General features: G+C 40.4%; 1 protein-coding gene across 4 annotated transcripts in view; it reads right to left on the reverse strand.

The window, feature by feature from the left end:
• dlgap1a (discs, large (Drosophila) homolog-associated protein 1a) overlaps positions 1–9,488 on the reverse strand; it is a 118,422-nt gene extending 108,934 nt beyond the window's left edge. For 2 of the 4 annotated variants that reach the window (XM_048240153.1, XM_048240138.1), the window contains exon 1: positions 9,247–9,486. The gene's annotated coding sequence lies outside the window, so the exon portion shown is untranslated. Of the gene's footprint in view, positions 1–9,246 lie in introns of all 4 variants that reach the window. The other 2 variants (XM_048240147.1, XM_048240161.1) reach the window with 2 other exon arrangements.
• Positions 9,489–9,688: the final 200 nt, after the last annotated feature.

The raw sequence follows: 9,688 nt of genomic DNA on the forward strand, positions 1-9,688 counted from the left end.
AAATAGTCTAGCATCTCACCCACTCCACCTCCAAGCCCATTTGACTTGAACCACAGAAAATTCTAAATGTCTTCATAACCAAGACTGAGTCAAGTTCCACCCATGACAGGAGAGCTAGTCAAGAGCCTGATAGAAACAGTACTTTAAGATGGTAAGATTTACCAAACCAGATTGGCAAGCAAGAAAGAAAATTATGAGAACACTGCAGTGATATATTTTTCATTTTATAATTTGCTAACCATCTTATATCATGAGCTCATATCTTCTATTCTTGAACTCCTCGGGTCCCCAGGCCACTGCGTTGCTCTAGTTGTCAAATGCATTCAGCTGTAGCCAGCTCAACATAATAGAGCTGCATGCATGCCTCCTTCTGACCAATGATGATGCACAGAGCCACTGCCACAGGCATGCACAGTTGGAGTGTGCAAGGTACCACCCCTGCTCCAGATCTGGCATCCCCACAATCTGAACTATTATTAAAGCAGGCCTACTACCTGTGCATCTAAGAGTTGAACAACTTAAGTTGAATCATATGTTCAACATTGTAAATGGTCAGGCTCCCAAATATTTAGGCTCTAATGTCACCATGGTCCACACACAGCATAGGCATAACACCAGGGCTAGCATCCGCTCCTGCTTAGTACCTAGAACAAATAATGCAGGTAAAAAATATTTATTTTATACTGGTATCATGGCTTGGAATAGTTTGCCTACTGCTACACAACTCCTAGCTCCTACCTAAAAGACAGGTAAAACAGATTTTATGGAATAAGGTGGATATGTTTTGATAATTTGGATATTTTTTTCTGCAGTTGTGTCTTTCTTATTTATCTGTTATATGTTATGTCCCTCACCCCCCAGTCTGAGTATTGTCTGTTCCTTGCCTATTTGTTTCATGTGTTCAACACCAAGGACCATGCTGGAAATAAGTTTTGTACTTTTGCATGTCATCCTTTGGATTGATACAATTTATTGTCTTATCCTGAAATAAATCAAATCAAAAATCCCTCAAGGCAGCTAACCAAGGGGCCTTCCGCTGAAAAATTCCTGACCTGTTCATTTAAGAACTTATATTATAAATGTGAATATAATTGCTTTTCTCAATTAGTAGGTTATGGATAAGAATGTATAACTGTTAATATCTATCAAATGAAATAATATATACCCATATATATATTCTTGGTCTTATAGGGCAATTCCATGCAAAACTGTCACGTCCATAACGTCAACTAAATACCATGGCATTGTGTTGCATGAATAGCATGTGATTGCTATTCATGCAACACAATGCATGAATGGGGGTCACCATTGCTAATAAAGGAAGTGCCTTAAATGTTGACAGTCATGAAATAATAGTGTACGTGTTCTATTCCTGTAACACAGCCTACGTTCAGAAGACCCAGTCATTTGTTCCACAGTGCACCATATAATGAATAACTATATGGGGGTTATTCACCATGTTGTGCGTAATAAGCAGAATAAGTGGATGTTCCGAATGCAGTGACGGTTTCCAGCAGGTAGGCTTAACATGCTTTACATATGATTATGATATAATGATGTAATGATAGAACAGTGGAGCATGGGCCAGGGGGAAAGGGAATTATGATAGGTACTGTAGAGCTTAATGTGTTTAGGAAATGTGATCTCCTAGGGGAGATATGATCACCTGCCTAAATGCTTAAACATTTCATAGGACCAGTTCTTCTGGGGATTTAGGCATGCAACTGTAACCTACACAGTTCAGCCCTGCCCTGTTACACTCACCCCCCTAAAGCTCACTCCTGATCCAGGCCATGGCACCAATTTAACCTCTGTGGTTCAGCCCTGCATACACCCGGACTCAAACCCGCGAACGGATCTCGGATCGGGAGTCGAGTGTGCCGACAATCGAGCTAAAGCTTTCATGCCAGCACTGCTCTTGAGGCGTCGGGGAGTGAGGTTTACTAACGTTTCACATGCACAGTTATGCTAGCTGGCATCCGTTAGACAACAACAAGGGAAAAAGGGGATTCTGCCTTTTGCAACTACCTGTCCTTGACCTCCAGCGCTAAGTTCTGTGAGGCTTCACATTTCATTACGACGTGGTCATTCATTCGCATGATATCAAATGATTTCTCTGCATAACTCAAAACAAACTAAACCTAGTCATAAAAACATTCTGTTAGAATGATTTAGTAGAATGGAGACGAGATAATTTATTCTTACATGGAGAACAATGAAAGAGAACAGCAGAACCACATTATCTAACCTATTGTCCTCCTCACAGAAAAAAAAAGATTAGCACAAATAGCATCTTAGCAGGACACATGACCTGTTAGACATGCCAGTGTCTGCCTAGGTAAACCTGACACTGAGCTGGAACAAATCAAATGAAAATCAGTCACGCAGGTCCCCTTCCTCTCAAAATAGCAAGAAAAAAATTGACAACAAGACACCTGATGGAGAGAAGTGAGCTGGCAAGTAGCCAGGGAGCACTGAAGACAAGGCTCTGGCTCCAGTCAAGAGCACGCTTCAACAGCCCATTCCTTACACATGACTATTATGGCCGGGGCTGCGTTGGAGTTCCTGACGAGCCTCTAATGTTCTGAGCTGTTCTCTGAAGGCGAGGCGAAAGTGACTTTGAGACTCTATTTGAAATGATGTGCTTCATCTGACTAATGCTACTGTTGGTATGCGCCTCAGCTGACTAATGCTACCACTAATGCTAATGTTACTGCATTGACTACCTTCACAGGCTCAGTTAACTCACTCAGCTAACTTATTTCGCTAACTCAAAGACACAATGTTTGGCGATAAAACAGAAATAACCTGCATCTACAGCACTCCGCTGTAATCTGCTGTTTCTGAGCAACACTTCGGAGCAAGCAAACAGGCCAGGGCACACTCAGATCCACACAACATAGCCATGATGCTTTTCCCATGTCCCAAAGTCTGCATGACCATCAGGGACAAACTGACTTTTTGTTTTGTTTTATTTATTTAAACAAAGACTACCTGTATATCTGACACATTAATGCCAGTTGGTAAATTAAACTCTTTAAACTCTTAAATTAATCTGTTTTCACTTAATAAAGCTCTGGCATATGCTGACTGGCATATGAAGAACTGATTACTGTGAAAACAGCTCAATAATCTCTCAATACACAGCCAGAAACATTTGCAAGTTATATTTACTCATACACTAATATGGGCAGGAAACCAAGTGGTAATCTTTTATAATTAGAGGATTGGCATACAGCAAGGCAGTGAACATAAGTCATTGTTTTCCGTCATCACATTGTTACAATCTGAACTGGGAAGGCACCGCTCCTGTGCTGCACATCATTAAGAGGTCCTCCTTTTGTTTAACCCCAACAGCTGATTTGGTGCTCAAATATGGCTATTCAGAGACAACAGTGCTGATTTTCTAAAAGCACAATTAATCTTAAGATATCAGTGAATAATGCAAATTCACATAAGAACAGGGCAAATTACAACGTGTGTCCATTACTAATCACTGAAAGAAGAATGACATAATAACTCCTAATTCAATGGTAAGGATGTAAAGTTCAGACTCAAAGTTGCATGGCATGATATCACCTATGGTGATGCTATTCTGAAAATCAACATGTGAAAATCATTTTAAAATCATAAGAGACATAGGGTAGAACGCATTGCTTGTTGCTGTCAAGGCAGACACTTGTCTATGTATTCAGTTGTCCCGGCTGTGTCCTAAAGGGCCTTGGTAATAGGCTTAGACTACGGGCGCCAACCTGTCCTTGCCAAAAAGGTTCTTCCTGACAGAGCCCTAGTAGGCTTTTGCCAGTCATGCATGCGTTGATTGAGGCTAGCTGAAACAGGCCTGACACTAGTTTAAAAATATCTCTTTGTGTGGCTAACTATGCTAATTCAGTTAAATGTGCAATGTGTTGTGGTTCAGTGCAAGCAGCACAATTTTAATTTAAAAAAAGCATCTTTGGACAAGCAAAGTATAATAATGAACAAAATGCAAACACATAACTGCTTTGTGGGTGAGATGGAATCCTTCCCTCCAGCGCACCTTTCACAGGTACAAGCACAAAGCTCTTCAGCACTTCTCTATACCATTTTAAACAGCTCAATTTTCAACCTCTTCTCAGAGTGTGAACCACAGCTGTTTGGCTTTATCATCTGGTGCCAAGCCAATTACATGATGCAAATGCCATTCCAGTTTTAAGGATGCATTGTGTGGCCTCCAAAGACATTACAACTCCCCAGTGCTACCGAGAGAGCTGTGCCCCTGATAATGACAACTGCCTTATAGCTGATCTGTAAAAACACTGGAATCTTCCAGATCGGACTGAGAGTCAAAATCTCAAGCGAGTCAGAAGCTAAACCCATTCACTCATTACTGCAGCAAAGCAAATAGGGACGGGTCAAAAGTTGAACACATGACACTATTTCTTATGGCTGCTGTGAACATTAGGGGTTATGGCATTGTGTCTCACTCTACTCAAAAAAACTTCACTTTTCAGACAGCACTCCATTTTAATATTCTGTTACAGTTATGACACACCATGTTTGTGCACACTGGTGAATCACTGTCTTGTCGTGATACGACGCCACTGCTACACAGATTGCATCGTTTTTTTGTGAATCATCCTCCCACCTTCGGTGGCATAAATACCACCTGTTCACGTGGTGTTGGTTGGTACAAGGAGGATGGAAACCTCTTTAAGGTGGTGTTTTTATACGTGCTAGCCTTGTACCATTTCAAAGCCAACATGGCGCCCTATTCTCAGAGAAACGGACACTGACAAAAATAAAATGTGGGAAGCTCTTCTTCCAGACTCGCCAACTCTTTAGGTCCTTACAGTAGCTCTCCAGCTCCTTAGCTTTCTTATCACCAAGCCAGATGAGTATGCCAGACTCAATATGAGTAAAGCATGTCTGACAGATAATAATTAATAAATAATTAGAATGTTTAATATAATTTGGTACAAAATGTCATAATTGATTTTTTGCCGGCTGATGGGGTGAAATCGGCTTTGAAGACCAACACTGAGATGGCGTCATGCAGTGAGCTCATGAGAGAGCACTGGCTGTCTCGTTTTCCATTACAAAAGTGTTTCTGATCATCTTTGTGTACCTTTCAAGGAGTAACCTTGTGAGCATCTGACATCCTTCCCTTTCTTCAAATAAATATTTCCTGAGATTGATCATCATAACAATAAACTATACCAAACATAGCCATCAAAAACCATTAAGATTATGTATTCAGGAAATACCAATAATAAAGTGAGCTTAAAAGAACATGGATGAAAGACATAATGTAAATCTAGATTTTAAAAATGTGGCGGATGACAATAATCAACTGAGATAGTATGTCAGCTCTAGTGACTCATTTCAAATGGGCCTATCAAATTAGCAGTCTAATATTATACTGTCTAATATTATACTGTCTCTTTGCATTGTTCGCCTCTCTTCACATCTCTATTTAGTTGATTATGTGGTATTTCAAGCAAAAGACCATACACTTCAAAGTGACTGACAATAAATATCAACCAAGCAATACAAGGCGCCAGTGAATCAGACTTATGTATGTTGTGAAGAAGAGCCCTAAAGCATATTATTTTAAACTGATAACGGTCTTTAAATAGGCTTTGTACAATATCTCCTAATCAGATTACATCAAGCCCTTTTCCTTAATGCTGCACATATCCCAAATGGGCCTATTGATCTTGAAATTACCTGCACTCTAAGGATTCCTCAGTTAATGTGATTAGTTGCCTCTCGGAAAGGTGACTTGTAAAACAACGTGGTGTAGTTGTCTGTGTTATTTAAAAGACACAGACTGGAAGTGGACCACATGACAGCAGCCTGAGTCCATCTGAGGCCCATAGCTCCTCCATGGAAAACCCTCGCACCAGGCAGCACACCATCAAAGTCCTGTTTGCTCTGGATCCCAGTGCTGCAGGGCCAGGCATAATGTGGACACTCATCAAAACATGACTCTTAGCCTCAGGTCTGTTCATGTCACGTCATTGACGCATAACCTTTACACTTCAAAGAAAACCCTGAGGGACAGTGTGCATCTTTAATACCTGGCAACTTATATGGACCACTCCAATCGATATTATATAAGAAAAAATACATACACACTTATAATATATTTCGTATATGACTAGTTGCTGACTTACTAGATAAGTGGTGAGAGCAAACCATCAGAGTGTAGCATCACAGTCTATTTATAGCTGCATAGAGAGGCAGATAATGTGGGCTGTGCCAATGCACTTGACACAGTGGACTAGCGGAGCTCTAATGAATCTGATTAGTATCAGCTCACTTCCAACACCAATGGTTTGTCACCCATCCTAAAACCCAGAATTAATCGAAATTAATCAGTTATTTTGACAGCCCTACATTTTACATTTATTTAAAGAGTTGATGTATTTGACCTCCATTCTTACTGAAATGAGATCACACCAGTTATATTGTTGGGTTTCTTGTAGGGGTAGAAGGTATAAAAGGTACACCGTATAAACTATATACATTTGCCTGAATGTATAAATTTAGACTATACTGACATGCTGGTTAATACTATTTGATAGCAGGATATCAATGTTTCCAATGTAAACATGCACACTGAGATGATGCAAGACACTATTATAGAATGCAGAAATAATTGCAATAAATGCCCTTACTTGCAATACCAAAACACAAGTTACTTACTAAAGAAACCTGTGCAATGTGTTAAAACTATTCAGTGTACAATAGGCTAATAGCAGTCAGGCAGTTGTCATACATGTGCTTTTCCTCTTAAGAAGCATTTATATTGAAAAACAGATATACAGTATTACGTTGATATACATTGTTACTGTCGATGCTTCAAATTATACCGTGATATACATTTTAGAACGTATGGCCCAGCCCTAGTCTCTTATATTGCTATTGTAGCTCCATGAATCCACTCAAAGTTGTGTATTGCAATGCAATACTGAATCATATGCCTGCTCTGTTCATCCCTATCAGATTGAAGCCATTAAGTTATTTTATGATGCACAACCATGGGCAATCGGTATTCGCCGACTTGTGTCTACGAAATAACACACCAATGACTTGCGTTGTAACCAACAAAGTATGTCAATATAGGTGGTTCACCATCCACACTCTACTAAAATCAAATTTCCCTGGAGAATATAAAGAAAACTATCAGCTTCCCAATGGTCCATTCAGTCAAACTGATATGGTTAACCTAAAAAGGGGTTCTGAATCTGATGACTGGAAATGATATGAGTGCCGTGGCTAAACGCAGAGGACAGCCAGAGTGTATAAGCCAAAACATTAGTATCCAAAAGCCTCATTTAGAACAAATATATATTATCCTCTATTATTCTTTTATTTTCAGGGGTTCCAGATCTTGTAGCTAAATGTCAGTAGCTAATCATCTTCACCAACAAAGACTGTAATTTTTCAAATCATCTTGCTAACAACTAGCCTAATAACATATGACATAGGTTTAATAACTGCTACCATTACTAGCTAGCAGGATCTAATATAAAGAACTAATTAGTATGACTGAAAAGGCCAGACAGGCTCCCATAAATTAACTCACAGTCAGATGTTGTAATGATGAATTTAGAGTTGCTCATTCCTGGCTTTATTAGGGGAGGACTGGGAGGGAATAGTACACTTTGAACAGCATGGTTTGTTCAGACAGACCTTCACGCCATGTGTCACCCCTAACATTTATGCTAGTCAAGCTCAACTGTTACAAACAACAGCATCAGAGACTCGTTCAATGTGTTTCCATCTTTGTTCAAGGCTAAACCTATCCAACTACCCAAATAAAGCTGCATACAAGCAATATGTATAATAGCCTCCATCACTGAAGACAGCTTGTCTGACCCTTTAATGTTTTTTTGGTTGCTCTTAGCTAAACCATAACCCTCAGCCTGAGTCAAATGTGGCCTTAAATTGGATTCAAGGTCTTTTCTCCCTGTCAGAAGATTACCATTTTCCACAAATCCATTCTAAGCAGACAAATAGGCAGTCTGAGAAGGCTGAGGGAAGCTTATGACGGGTGATGTTGACAATATTGCAAACATGCCCCAAAACAGAGGGTGGCCTAATCCATGACACAGGTATGTTAAGGTAAGTTCTGGTACATTTCAGGGACCTCTGTGATTAATGAACATTAAAATACTCACTTCTTAAAGAAAAAATCCATACCTTGTGCTCATCAAAGCCACGCGTAAAAGTGATCAAAATAGCATGAGCAGCAGTACGCATGCTTGTACTAAATCGGTGTCATTTCCTAACCATAAATGCAAGTTCCTTCATCATTACTGACATGTTTGAGATGACTGACTGACTGACATGTTGAAACGTCTGAAAACGCGTAGAATGGCTCCGTGCAATACCTGCAGGAACGACGAACTTGCCTTTCTCCATAAAAAAAAAAAAAAAACTCAAGTTATTCGGTGAGCGCGGAACAGTTGCATCCTCACCTCATTACCATAACCATCACATTCCCGATGCTGAAGTTGCATCATTCGGGTGCATGCCTAAGATAACATACTGTATTCCTTTGCTTCAGGGGAAACCAGGTGGGGAAACCGGAGGCTCATTTGATTCATTCAGCTTCCTTATCACGTCCCTTTGATAGCGTATTATGAATACCGTGTTTTATTTTATTTTTTAGAAACAACGGCTAGCCTACATTTCAAAAGTATGTATCGTTGGTATACAACCAATAGAAATATTACACCACGTATCACAGACATGTGTGGAACATACGCATGAGATTCGATGAAGAATCGCTAGCAAACCTAACCGGGAAATCCACCGTTGTAAACCCAGTGGTGATATAGGCTATACGACCTATAAGTCTTGTAGACTAAGTACGTGCCACAGTTTATTTTACAGACGCAGACACTTCGCAATCGCTTCAACATTACGCTCATCAACAACATATATTGTTCACCGCTAGGTAGGTAATGATAGCAGCAGCTTCCATGAACGGAACGCAATGAATATTCGTGGCAGTGGACACTGACATTTCAAGTTGCGTCTCCCGAAAGCGCGCTAATACGTCCATCGTGTTAAACAAACAAAACACAATCACGTGGGTACAGAAGGGAATGACCATCTATTATTACGCTAACCTATTTAACACAATTGATAGAATTGAAACGTCTCAAAATGCTGTGGTAGGTAATAATATGTGGTAGTTGATCAAACGCGAAGCACCCTGCTCGCTTTGTAGACAGTAGCATGAACCCTTACCTTCAGGTTGATCGCCGACAGCAGTATTTGGACGGAATAAAACGTAGTTAATCCTACAACATTATCCGAAAATGATCGAAAAAGTGTCTACTACCAAACTGTCTGGTGATGAAGAGGGTCGCTGAGACGTTTGGCGAGTGGCTTCTCTCAGCACCTGACAGCACGCTCTGTTGCTGCAGCCGCGATAGGAGTAAACTGAGCAGAAAACTGGGCACGGCGAAGACTCGGCCTGGATTTCTGTCAACAGTTCGAGATCAGCAAATGTTGAACATCCTTTGCCGCTCGTTTGTTACAGGAGTGAACAAACATGTCCGGGTTTTACGTTTGGCTGAGGAGTGCGCTTCATAAAGCGCCGAACTTACTGCGTGTCAGGAGCGCCTTAAATTGGATTGAATTGAGATAGGAAACTGCTGGGTTTATCCGTATTCATGTAATGTAGATT

The sequence above is a fragment of the Alosa alosa genome, chromosome 1 (genome assembly GCF_017589495.1).
Source record: "Alosa alosa isolate M-15738 ecotype Scorff River chromosome 1, AALO_Geno_1.1, whole genome shotgun sequence".
Lineage (NCBI taxonomy): Eukaryota > Metazoa > Chordata > Actinopteri > Clupeiformes > Clupeidae > Alosa > Alosa alosa.